Genomic DNA, 13,716 nt, shown 5'->3' on the forward strand with positions numbered 1-13,716 from the left:
GTGGCTGGGTGTAAAAGTCACCCTTCCCCAAATAATAGCTAGGATTTCACACCCCCCAGGGAGAAGAAAATCCTGAAGCCAAAGGGCTGGCTCTTCACAGGGGTGCTTTGGGAAGGAGAGTGTGGTAGTACCCCTGAAATGTGGTCCTGGGACACCTCAAGGGGTGTCCCATCCATACCAGGATCTCCAGCTCCAGGTAGTGTGGCTGCTTCTTCCTCACCCCCATCTTTTGCTGGGGATGTGCTGGCCCACCACCTTCATCCACCTGTGGAAAGGCTTTCAGAGCGGTAAAGGCACTGCCCATGTCCTGCCGCCGTGGCTGCCTACCCCGCTGCCCATGGAAAGGTTTCACTTCTGCCATGAAAACAAGGCAAGGGAAGCTTATGTCCTCCTGGGCAAGGGTCTTCTGTGTGATTCAGTTTTTTTTTATTGTTCGTTTATTTTTTCTCCCTATATTGAGGGTGTTTTTAGAGAGGTGAAGGTGAGGAGGGTGGTCCTGGTGTCCTCTGTTTCTTTCTAGGACTGTCTCTGTGGTCATCCTAAATCACCGGACACTGGCAGTAAGGAGGCCCCTTTGACTGCAGGTCCCACAATGGGCGAACGAAGGGTGGACACGGGCAGTGGTGGCAGCTTGTACAGCCACGGGACAGCTAAAACCTCAGGATCGTTGTGGTTTCCCTACTGATACTGGGCTGGATTTGGGCTACCTGAGGTGGAGCTTCCCTGCCAGGAGCAAAGCCTGAGCAAAGCTGCGAAGCACTGTTTGAAAAATGGTTGTCGGAGAAGTATGAGATGAAGATCCTTCACACTTGGCGTGACCAGGTATGATATTGTTCTACTTTTAGGACCACCGCTAGTGTTGTAGCCTCAGTTTTCCACGTGACCTTCCACAGAAGAGGCTGAGCTTGGTGGCACAGTGTGAACTGAATGCAGGTATTTGACAGGGGGTAGCACTGAACCCACGCAGAGTCTTGCACGTTATGTTACCTTCCTCCAGGACAGCTCGGCTTGATCTCCAGCCTCTGAGCAGCACCTTGTCCTGACATTTGCAGGAGGATGTATCTGAGAGCTGACCTTTCTGTTCTGCTGATAGAACCACGGCGCATCCTCCCCACACCCCCGTTCGGCACTGTTTCTTTCTCTCTTCTCTGTTACAGAGTGGGGCCAGTGTGATGGAGAACGGGAGCCCTTCCCTACCCCCCACATCACCATCCTCCGACGATGGAGACAGTTTATTAGGTGGAGGAGATGAAACAGCCTCCAGTTCTTTCTTTCTCTTTGGTTGTTGTCAGTAGCCGGCATTGTCTGAAACGGCTACAAAAGCGACACCTGCCCCGCAGTACCTCGGGAGGAGGTTTGCAGTGGGGGTGCTGGTGCAGCCAGGTGGGTGGTGGGGGTGCTTTCATGTTTATCAGATCAGAGGCGGCGTGTCAAAACAAGGTGTTCCTTTGAGAGCCCTGGGGCTGGGCTACAATACGAATCGTTTGTCCGTGGGAAGGGTCACCAATTAATTAGCAGTTTTATTTAAAAAAAAAAAATAAAAAAAATAAACTGGCAGCCCTTCTGAAATTTAAGCACGTTGTTCATGGTGTAATTATAGATGAAATATTAGAGAAGTGGACTAATTACACACAATGCACTTGAGCCCAATTAAAATAGCATCTGCAGTGAACGTAGGGGTATTCTCTTTCGTTAATAAGAAATACTTTCTTAACAACAGAAAATAAAATAGCTAAATTGGATATGCAGTTGAGATTATAAATATCCTATTAGCATATAAAATGAGGATTAACCTTATTTAATCACTGCTTGCTTGATCATCAAAAGTCATGTTTCACCTCTATAATGTAGCTGTATCCTCTCTGAAAAAAAAAAAAAAAGCAGCATATTAATAAATTTAGCTAATTAGGTGCTTTTTCTCATCTGCTCAATGGAGCTGGTGGAGCAAACTGGCTGCCTCTAACCGCTTGGGTCTTCCTCATCTCATGTGAAGTTTAAGCTTATCTCCAGGCAAGAGCTGTTGGTGAAGGTGCGGGGCTTATTGTATAGATTCATATATGGGGTTCTGGCCTCTGTGGCTTGGTGGGAGCAATGGTATCAAAGGGGACAGCGAGCTGTGAGGCTGATGGGGAGGAGAAGAGAGACAGGGAAGAACAAAAGGACTCAAATTATGGATTTTATCCCCTGCAAAGCAAAGCTCTGCCTAAACATTGCCATGCGAGGGCCCATTCTAATTCCAGCTCGGTGGCCCGGGGAGGGTCAGGCCAGCTTGGTTTGCTGTGGGTCTGTCACCGCCAGGGTCCCTGGAAGCCAGCTGGCGCGCGGAGGATGCCGTGCTCCCGGCGCGGCAGGGAGAGGTGCTACCCGCCAGCTGGCGACCTGGCTGTGCGGAAGCAGGCCAAGGGGGCTCGGGCAGCGAATGGAACGCTCTGACCTCCAACCTTGTCTATAAATATTCAGCTGATCTGCTACGTGCAAAAGGAGAGCAGCTCTAAGTGAGGAGAAGGCTTCAAATCAATTATTTTGCAATATTTTTTGGCTATGCCCTGTAGGAAAGGAGCCTGCGGTATGCTGCCTGCCACGTCTGAGGACGGTGTGGCAGGTTTCAGGGCTGGTCTTATTTGCAGAGCTGTTTTGCCTCTGGCTCCATCACGCTGCCCCTCTGCCGGCTGTCTGCATGGCAGAAAACAGAGGCCAAGCAATGGCAGGGCAGGAGCAATCCTGAGAAATATATGCCCAGTTTGATCTAAACCCACGCAGCTCTGCTCCCTGGTTGTGCCCTGTTTCCATTAGTGTCCGTGTGAGTTTTCCTGGCACAAGGGCCGGTGGCTGATAGCTTGCAGAAGCTGAGTTTTAAATGTGCCTGTTGAAGCATTCCCAGAGGAAAGGCTTGAGCAATGCCATCCTTGCTGGGCTGAGGCAGGGCCCTGCGGCATTCAGGGCATGTCTTCAAGGGCTTGGAGCTGTAATGTGGGCTCTTGGCTCCTTGGCTTCAGGTGAATGTTACCCCCTACAACTTGCCTCAGCATCACCCCAGCCCAGGGACCATTTCAGCTTTGCTTTTACCGGGTGTGTTCGTCTTTGGTCCAAGTGTGGGCCTTGCTATCAAAAAAAACTCCCACCCCAAAACCCAACCAAAAATTAGCTCAAGCCAAGTCTCTAAAAATACTCGTTACTGCAATGCTTAAAATGAATAAAGTGGTTCTCTCGGCCATAGCAATTGTGTGAACGGGGATGGAGGCATAGAAAGTCCCATATTTATTTGCAGCTCCTCTTTGCGACCTGTCCACACTGAGCCACACTGAAGCAGCAGCTGGCCCCTGTCCTGACCCTGGGCAGAAGTGTGAATTTTCCCCTGGCTTTCACAAATGCTAGTCAAGTGCACCAAGGGACGGTGGTTTTATTTATCGTATTCAAGGAGCCACAATTGGATGTTTCGCAACAAACTGGGTTCAGCCTGTGATTTACAGTAATGGGGAAGAGCGCTCTGCTGGCATGGCCCTGGTGTTGCCAAGTCTTGTGATGGTTGCAATGATTTTTCCTTACTGCCACAGCGCCTGGAGCAAAGTGTTCATAAGCGTTTCAGATTTTTTTTTTTTGTTTGTTGGTAGTGGCAGTGGAGGGCTTTGTTTTCTTGTATTAAGAGCAGCTTTCCATCCCTTAGGGCAGAACAAAAGAGCTTGGAAGCATGTTCTCAGTGTCCCCACAAAGACTCAAAAGGCAGTAAGTTTTTTTTTTTTGTTTTTGTTAAAGGAACCCCCAATTTGTTTTCCCACAATTGGTTTAAGTCACTCTGGCATGAGTTCATTTCCTTTCTTGCCTGATTCATGGATGCTGGAGATGGGCACTAGTACCAGAAGTGGCAGCTACCTCCGTGCAGCTCCCACTGCTCTCTGCAGGACAGGAGGGGGGGGATGCTAGCCAGTGAGGTCTGCAGAGGGGTCTGGGCTGATGTAGTAGGCATACACCTTTGGTTGCTGTTCCTGTCTTTAAATCCCATTTAATACTTAGGAGTTTGAGATTTAACATCACTTTTCCTCTTACCTGGTAGAACAGGGTTAAAGGAACCAAAGTGTGAATATAGCTCAAAATATTAAAATCGAACTCATGGTGGTCCTGTTCCAGTTTTCTCTTCAAAACTCCCACTCCCAGCGACTCCTGGCAGTGGCACAGGACACCTCCTCATTCGTGGCCTCTTTCCCCCTCCTTTGCTTTTGGTCTTAGAAATCACATTCAACTAAGCCCTTCAGAGAAACACGGGAGGCAAATTGAAAGTGACTAGGAATAAAATAGACTTTGCCATGCGGGGGAATTCGAGGTGTTGTACTGTCAGGGAGGGCTGTGGGTGAAATGACTGAATCCAGAAACATATGGAAAACGGAAAGGTCTGCGGGTGATCATAACATCAAAAACATGAAATAAAGTCAGCTGCCCATGGTGGAAATGCAAGTTCAGGGACTGCTGCAAACGAACGAAGGAAAATACAAAAGGGAATGCGAAACATTTTTCTGGCTTTCATGGCTATTCATACCACGAGAAATCTCTCTTTGGGCTCTGGTTTTAAATTGTTTATGTTTTATTTCACTGCTGCTATACCCTTAAATCATGGTAATATTCCTGAGCATAGAAAAGATAACTTGGGGGACTCTCGTTTCGTGGCAGGAGAGTGAAATGCTGTTTTCAGTATAGCTGCAGCCCAAATCCTTCCTTTTTTCCACCCCTTGAGACTCCCCGCTCCCCCCCACCCCCGCCAGCATTGATGCATTAGGCAAACCCAATGTTAATAGCAGCTTCTGGTCTCGTCAAGTGGGCCGAAGAGTTAAACCCAAACGAAGCTGGCAGTTGACTTTTATCCACTTACATCCAATTAAGAGGAACTCTTCGGCTCCTCATGAGTTGTTAATCCCTGCAAAGAGAGAAAGTTTGGAAAATAAAAAATCCCCAAGTGCCACAAGAATGTTAGGTTGGGTCCGACCTCCCAACAAACAGCAGCTTCCCTTCAAAGAGATTATTCATCTCGCTTCCCACTTAGCCATCGAAAACGCAGCGGCCAGATTTCCAGAAGTCTCGGCAGCTGGCAGCTCCCTTGGAGATCCTTTCTCCTGCCTGCTCAGAGCCCAGAGCAAGAGGAGCTGCTGCCCTTCCCGTGCTTTAGGGGGGGAAAAACTGTGGCTACTTTGTTAAGATGCTTAAATTGGGCTCAGGCTCGTTTATGAGCCTGGCCCTGGCCACCGTGGTTGGTGGTCACTTCTGGTCTCCCTCTCCAGTCCTTCAGGGGAGGTTTATGCAGCCATTCAGCTTCGCCTTGAGGTTGCTATGTCACGGGTAAAGGGTCCCGTTGCGATGCGGGACTGCTTTTATGGGGGAAAGCAGAAGCCAAGATGCTTCGGCGGTGGAGGGGGGAGGAACAGGTCTTTCCTGAGAAGATCAAAGGAGCGGAGAGGAGGGGACTGACTTTTGGCAAGAAGGGAACAGGGCTCATCTTGCTGCCTTCACACCGTAATTCATGGCTTGTTTTCGCAACCCATCATACGATTTCTTCCTTAACCCAGGGGGGAGGACTTGGTTAAATTGTAAATGAGTATTACTGCAAGCACTCTGAGGAAATATGTTCTTTCCCCACAGAGCCCATACATTATTTCCATGTAGTTACGGGGCCTCGCATTTCCTGGAACTATCATCCAGACCTTAATTCTCCTCACACGACATCCCTTTAAAATTGCGAAGGTCTCTTAATCAACCTTTGTATCAGCGGCAAATTTGCAGTATGACCTAATTTGAAAGATGTCTCAAAGTGCTGACTCAAAGGGTTGGTGAATAAAGGCCAGCCGTTGCCGCCGTGACATTAACGCGATGCAAAACAAAATCGAGTTGCATCAGCTGAACATTAGTTTGCAAAAAATATTAGTGATTGAAGCCGCTCGCTGGCCATCTTTTATTTATACTTACCAGATTTATACTTTTTGGGGTCTGAAATGGCTCTAAAACCAACTTCTGGAGGAGAGGCATGAAGAGACTCCTTAATGGTGAAAAATCCCAGTTGGATCTATACATCTATGCTGCATCATTTACACTTCATAATCTCCTCTTTTTTATAGAGCAGGAGGCAGACACATTATTTTAGAACTTTTATTAAAATATTTATACAGCAACAGATGAAAATTCTCATCCTAATATGTCACTTTGCATTTTTCGGTTACGTTCCAAGTCTTTATCTTTTTTCCTTCTCTAATTGAAACGCAGCCGATACTCCTTCATTCTCTGGATAAGTAACTGTCTTAAAACAACTGGCAATTACTTTGGGACTCAAAAAGGAAAGAAGGGATTTGGGCCAGAAAGTTTATGGGGGGAAAAAAATTCCCTCAAAAAGCAAAAAAAACCTAACTCCACCATTGTTTTATTTAACTTCTCAAAAGAGAAAAAGTGAGTATAAATTATTGAGTTTTTTGCTAGGATTTTATGGGGGCATCGTTTCAATTCTTTTTTTTTTTTTTTTCTTTAGCTTCTCTTTTCCCTGCTTTCTCAAGGAAACTTATCTGAGCTAGAACAACCTGGCTAGAGAAGAGCAGAGTGCATTTCTTAGTCGGTTTGTCAAATATTGGCTGCTAATTAACACTCAGAAGAGTTACTTAAGAATCAGGGGTCTAGGGATGAACCAAGTCAGCAGGAACTATTTTTCCCTGTGCCTTTTTTTAATATATTTTTAAATTGAAATGTCAATAATGCAAATCATCTAATATGTGCTGATAAAACGTCTATGACTTTGCACTGAAGTGGCTGAAAATCGGACACACACATGCAGAGAACAAGGGAGACAGGCCATTAATTTAAAATTTAGAGGACCAATAAGTTTTTGATAGCGATGGGTTACTGTGCTAATGATTATTTAACTCGCTTCATGTTGGGTTAAGTATGTATGGCTATGTAAAGTGTAACGCCTTATTGAAGTGCGACAATGAGACTTTTGCCTCTGAAATGTTATATTCAAAGGGAGGGGGGGGAAGGCAGCGGGATTATAAAAAGCAGTTACTATATGATAGCACATTTCAAGCAGTTGTGAAGCAGAAGCTGCTACAGTTACAGAAGTAAATTTTGCTACTCCACGAAAAAAACTACATACACAAACCCAAAATACTTCTACACTGCAGGAAAAAAACACACAGACGCAAACCCAAAATACCTCTACACTGCAGGAAAAAAACCCAAACAACATGCACAAACCCAAAATACTTCTGCATTTCCCCTCAGCTCCTTCTTGGGAGCTATTTTAGCATGGCTGTATTCATTGATGGCTGCAAGCACAGCAAGCGGAGCATGGCTGGAGGTTTTACCTTGCTGGATATTCTAATTCTTCTCATCCTTTTTCTTTTTTATTTTATTTTATTTATTTTTGTTTTTATTTTTATTTATTTATATTTTTTTATTTTTATTTTTATTTTTATTTTTATTTTTATTTTATTTATTCTTCAAATGTGTATTTCCACGTTAAGATACTGCAGGGTTTGGGGTTTGTTTGTGTCTTTAGAGCTTGAAGGGACATCTGTACCTATTATTCAATAAAACACTGATCATTCTTTTTCAAGTAAAAGGCAACACCATTTCTAAGTAAGAAGAGGAAGAAAAAAAAAAAGAGGTGAGAATAACAATAAATGTTTGATTCCCTGTAAATGATTTGCAGACCTTTTTTTATGCCATCATTCTTCAAGTACAGTATGGGGTTTTTTTTATTATTATTATTATTTTATTTATTTTGTCTTTCTAAAGGGATTGCACTTGCTAAACCCCCCACTCTGGGTTGTTAGTGCTTTATGTGGCAGATTCCTTAGCAGTAGTGTGTAAGTGCTGCCATTTGTGAGTATTTTGTGTCCTTCAGCCCTCCTAGGAAGGTGTAGGTAGGAACGCTCTAAACCTTGTAATAGTGGCCTGTGGGGAGAGGATGGCAAAGTAATGGCTAATGAACTGGAAGCTGGCTGGAATTTGGGGACAAATACTAAACATAATCAATATATATATATAATTTTTTTTTTCTAAAAAAGAAGCCAAAAAAAAAAGCAATGAAAATTTATGACCTTAACATTCCTTCAGGGTCAAGCAATTTATCAAATTCTCTCACTTTCTGGTTTCAATTACACAGCTATTGTGGAAGGAACTTATTTTAGCAGGTTCATTTGCCTCAGTAGGGAATACAGGACTTTGGCCTAATGCTTCACCTTTAGTGCAGGCCATTTGAGCCTTAGAACAAATACCAATCATCACTCTTTGGAAAAAAAAAAAAAAAAAAAGAAAAAAAATCTGCATCGGAGTGGCCTATTGGAATGGGGTTTCTGTCAAGGTAAACGGTTGTCGGCAATGACTGTGGTAGAGTGGCGATAAATCCCATTTTATTGCTGAAAAATTCCAGCTTCTCTCCATGCCTGACAGCTCCCCACATTCTCGTACCCATTTGGGCAATTTCTGCACTATGTCCATCTGGTTCTTATTACCTCTCAACCTGCCAGTGTCTGATCCAGAAAAAGTGCAGGTCAAAAACAGGGGAAAGAAACCAAGGTGATGGACAAAACAGAGAGAGAATGATTGAGAGACCGAGCCACGCTCCCTGTTCCTCCCCCCCCCCCCAGACAAATAAAAAATAAAAAATAATTAAAAAAAAGGTTTAAGGGGAATAAACAAATTTAAGGGAGGCTATTAGCTTTATTATGGAGTTCCTAGCGATGTCCTTACAATAGAAAATTAAACAGGTAACAATCCACACGCTCCAAGCTTCAGTAATGCCACCAAATATTTGATATTTACTCAGGACACGAGTGACGCCTGCCTAAATAAAACTTTCCAGGAGAAATGGGAGAAGTCAGGACATGCAACCCTCCGTTGGGGGAGTCCTGGTGCCCCCATCCCGCCTGCAGCCTTCTCCGCCGCGTGCCTTTGGAGACTCGCTTCCACAGGATCGTTTTGGGGTTGCAAATTGTTGCAGAAGGTCAGCCAACGTATAATTAAATTATAATTTGAAAAAAAGAAAAAAAGAAAAAAAAAGAAAGTTAGGCTGCCTTCATGTGATAGAAAAGTGAGCAGAAAGGAAAATCTTCATTTCCATGCGAGTTTTTTACATGCTGCTGAATCCAGACCTACATTAGGAAGTTCAGTTTCTTCTCAAAACCTGCTGACATAAGTAGAGGGAATGTTTGGCTATTTTTTGAAATTTAAAAACCAAACAGTTTAGCCCAGGACAACTGAACTGTTATTAAGCCAAAACAAAAAAAATGTGGGAACACTGGCTCTTCTCCCAGTAAACCCTATATCGCATGATACTTGTCAAGAACCCACCAGCACTGCCAGGAGGCAAGCCGTGACCCACCAATGCAATCTTCCCCTTCAAGGGACCCTGTGAGTTTAATTGCAATCCCTGTATTTATTCTACCTGAAACACCTCGTATTCCACCCAAACCGCTGTATCTTTTCCCCAGCAGAAGATCCCTGCTCTGGCCCTGTGGTCTTGTGATGGCTTTACTCATTCCTGTTTCCTGGAGATGCCAGGGAAATTAAACCCAACTTTTTGTTTATCTCTTCCCCTAAAGGTCTGACTGAATTCCCGTCAGCAGGAAATTTGGAGCATGCCCTGAAGTCTGCTTGGTGATCTTTGGTGCCCATGAGCGTCCTGTGGTAGGCGTCTCATATACGGTAGGACATGCCAGTAGGTGTCATGGTTTGCTTTAGCACCCAAGTTGTGGTTGTGGTGTTATGTTCGGAATTACATCCCCATGGCTTGTGGGGACCTGTTGGCTCCCAGAAGCTCGAGCTGGGGCTCCAGCAGTGAAGCAGCAAAGGGAGGTACAGTTCCCAGGGGAGCTGCAGGGACCTGTTGGCATTGAACAAGGAGACAGGGTGGAAGATGAGTAGGAAGCAAAAGGCGGGGAGAGTTCAAGTTCTTACTGCAGAATGGGTCACCTAAAAACGCCACACGTAAAACATGACACCCAGCTCACCGCCGGTCCTTGCCACTGCTCCATCTGCTGTTGGGGCATCCATTTAATATGAGAATTTGGGGGGTGTTGCTGTGGTGGGAAGAGCCTTCCTCCTTGTTAGCTTTCGGTGTCAGCAATGGCACTGAGAAACCTGACCGCCTATGTGTTTGTTTGCATTCGTCGTGCATTATAGAATTAGATTTTTTTTAAGTATTATTTTCTGCATGCCTTTTTATTCAGTTGGGGGGACACAACACCCCATGCAGATTTATTTGCCAAGCTATCAAAGTGCAGTTTGAGGTGCCTACGACAGCCTTTGCTGGACGAACCGCTCTCAACCACCCCGTTCCTCGCGAAGCCATGGGAAACAAAAGAAGCTGACGACAGGGGAAGCCCCAACTCCGACAATAAAAATATGTCAGCATGAAAATGGTTAATGGTGAGTATTATAGCTTCAAAAGAGCCCATTGGCTACCCCTAAAGGATGCCCTGCAATTGTTAAACTCATCAGATGCAACTACCCCTCCTCAGCTAGCCCTTACATTTGTCTGGCTAACAGTAAAAAAAATACTATAATAAATCGGTAACATATGTTGCCAGACAAGAATAAGTGATATAAATAAAGAGTCAAGAGACATAGCCCCTCAAGAACAATGTGTAAAGATTTAAACTTTCAATGTATTAGTTAAGCTAGGAACATTTTAGGAGAAACTTGAAAGTGGTGTACTGTTTGTTTATATCATTCCTTCTCTTTTTTTTTTTTTCTTATTCCTTTTTTTTTTTCTTTTTTCTCTTCAGATTGCATTTTAAATCAAAATGTTCTCCATGACTGACTGCTTTGCAGCACTAGGGTAAGTCCCATTTTTCCACAGCTTAAACAAAAAATATGTCTAAGAAATCTATGCTGGAAAAGCATTTTGTTGGGTTTTGGTTTAGGAAATAAACATGATGTTGTTGGGAAGACGGCCTCTTTTCCCGCGCCCCCCCCCCCCCCCCCCCCTTCTTTGGTTGTTTGTTTTTTTTTTTAAAATCCAAATATATGAAACTGTGCATTTGCAAACAGAGCTACTGTCAGGAAAGCCAATTCTTCGTGAAGGTGACAAGTCTCCAAACTTGTAATAAATTAGCAGCAGCAGTATTAAAAAAGAAAGTATAAACGAAAATATGCTTTGAGACTTGGCTGGATATTTTATTTATCTTTTCCTTTTATTGAGACATCCTTTGAAAAATGGCATAAAATAAATAGTTTTACAAAGCGACAATATAATCAATCTCTAAACGAGAAAATAAATCAAGGATTTCATTAACTGCTGGTAGCCAGTTTAAATTGTAGTCTTGTCCATAATGTCTATCTATCTATGTATGTCCAAGTTATATTAAAAACCTTTAAATGGCTTTGTAATATCAGCTACATCTAGCTATTATAATAATTAATGATACTGTTTTATAAATCAATATATGTATTCTTGATAAATTCATATCCAGTTAATGGTGTAATTTAAATAAAAAATTAATGTAATAAAGGACATACTGGAACAGTCAGGAAATCTTTAAAGGTTAAGAGGCAAATTTGTCTAAATTCTTTTCTTTGTACCTATTTTTTGAGAAAGCCTCCATTGAAATGCAGCTGATTGCAGGCTGGCTCCTCGGATCGCACTCTTGCCATTAGTTTTGTATTAACAGTGCTTGGTGAGTTTTTGCAGCCAGAGGAAAGGGGAAAGCTCCTCCAGCAAAATGAATACTTTCCTCCCTGGTTTCTCATCCTGCTGCAAAACTGGGGAGAAAAAAAAAATAATAAAAAAAATCATTCCAATGTTTGGACAGAAAGAGAAATAGTAAAAATACCCTTTTTTTTAATCATTCCCTATTGATTCCATATTTGTATGATTACAAATAGAAGGATATTTTTGCTCATTCTATACAGAGTGTCATTAAAAAAGGTAAAATATGAATATTTTTTTCCAGGCATGAAGTGCATTCAGAGGACTGTGAAAACCCTGCAGACTGTTCAGTGTAATAAAAAGCTGTTCTTTATCTCTTGTTTTAAATACAGTTAATCCCGTTTATTCAGCAAACACATCCAAGAGCAACTTGCAGGGGGGAGGAAAAAAAAAAGGGAAAAAGCTGGAAATTGCCTTTTTGTATTTGCAGTGGTGAGAAACCGTGGCTCTGTTCCTTTGCTTTTATTTATAGTCAGTAACCACAAAATGTGTATCTAACAATAACAGGGGATTTTAATAGGCAATATTAATTGTTCTTCCCCTAACTTTTGATCTTAAATGTTTCAAACAAAGCCTGCTGACTGTTTATACACCAAATCTGTTTAAAGAATATCTTTTTGAAATGATGCAAAACACGATGCTTTGTCATCTGTACTGACACGGTACAGAAATGTCATTTTAATCCATTGAGAGATTTTTTTTTTTTTGGGGGGTGTGTGTATGTTAGGTTTTTTTCCCCTGAACATTGCTCTGCCTTATTTAGAGCAGCAGCGATCTGCGCAGTTTCTTTTGACACTGATGGGTATTTCAAACCCCTTACGCTGAGGGGAGGGAGGGAGAAAAAGGAATGTGCTGCCAGTCACTGCGGCGATCCGGCTCCAGAAGCCACCGCTTATTTGCTAAAAGTTTACATTTCAAATGAACTTGAAATGTAAAGGTGGGTTATCTCAGTGCTGGGGCTGCGTTATGGAAGGAGGGAGAAAGAAAATCCGGGGAGGACGACGACACCCGTGTGTCAGAGCTTACGCCCGTAGCAGTGATATAGACATTTAAAACCTATTTTGTTTTTTGCTGCAGCTAGGAGCAGGAGATACACAGCCGTTTCTAGGAGGCTTAATTTAGGCTTTATAGGAAAAACATCAAACACAGCTTACAGTAACAGGCCAAAATACATTACACGTTTTAAATATCTTCATTTGGAAACACGCGTTATTCCGCCCCCCCCCCCCCCCCCCCCGCCCCCCCGCCTTTCCCCTGGGATCGCTAATGTGCCTCTCCCCAGACAAAGCAAGGACAAGCCCCATCCTTAAAAATTATCTGCCTTACAGATCACATTCCCAGGCATGTTCCCCGCTTTTTATTACCACGGATAACCTCTTAATGCTATCACAATTTTATACTTGTTAAGTGGACATCTTCCGTATATTTAACGGCAAACAAAGTGACTTCATTTCGGGGGGTGGGAGGAAGGAGAAATGCTTCGGGATGATTAGAAACATAAGTTCCTATCTTCTGTCACACCAGCCTATCAATTATTCAAAACCCTACTAAATTTAGATGTCTGGTCCTAAAACGTTGTTTGCACTCGTTCCCTGGGAAGATGGAGGCAGCTGATAATTTGGCTAAATTATGCGTTTGAGCCCAATGGTTACAAATGAAAGACTTGGATTCGGCAGATTTATTCGCTGCTGCTGAAATTTCTTGGTGGCAACAATTGGGACCGATTCCTTCAGGGAGCAAACTGAGGGGTGAGGTGGTGCCCGCAGGTATTGACGTGGACCAAACCGCATCCTTACGGCTGATAAAGTGATGCATAGGTGACTTGGTGGGAGGTTTTGCCAGTCAGATGGGGACCGGCTACGGGGGGTGAAGGGCCTGGAGCAGCCCCCAAGGTGCTGTGTGCCCCAGGTAGTCACTACCTGAGCGTAAAGACCAATGAAGGGGACATGCTTGCGATTAGAAGGCGGCTGTGAGGGATGCGGGGTGGAGGAGGCCAGGTTGGGCAGAGTGTAACGTGCTCACCCTAAACACATGCT

At 43.7% G+C, this 13,716-nt stretch overlaps 1 long non-coding RNA gene across 9 annotated transcripts in view; it reads left to right on the forward strand.

The window, feature by feature from the left end:
- Positions 1 to 6,180: 6,180 nt before the first annotated feature.
- LOC114010943 (uncharacterized) overlaps positions 6,181 to 13,716 on the forward strand; it is a 19,548-nt gene continuing 12,012 nt past the window's right edge. For 6 of the 9 annotated variants that reach the window (XR_008748206.1, XR_008748202.1, XR_008748201.1 and 3 more), the window contains exons 1-2: positions 9,672 to 10,398; positions 10,758 to 10,810. This is a non-coding gene — a long non-coding RNA (uncharacterized LOC114010943). The other 3 variants (XR_008748203.1, XR_008748205.1, XR_008748204.1) reach the window with 3 other exon arrangements.

The sequence above is a fragment of the Falco peregrinus genome, chromosome 7 (assembly GCF_023634155.1).
Source record: "Falco peregrinus isolate bFalPer1 chromosome 7, bFalPer1.pri, whole genome shotgun sequence".
Classification (NCBI taxonomy): domain Eukaryota; kingdom Metazoa; phylum Chordata; class Aves; order Falconiformes; family Falconidae; genus Falco; species Falco peregrinus.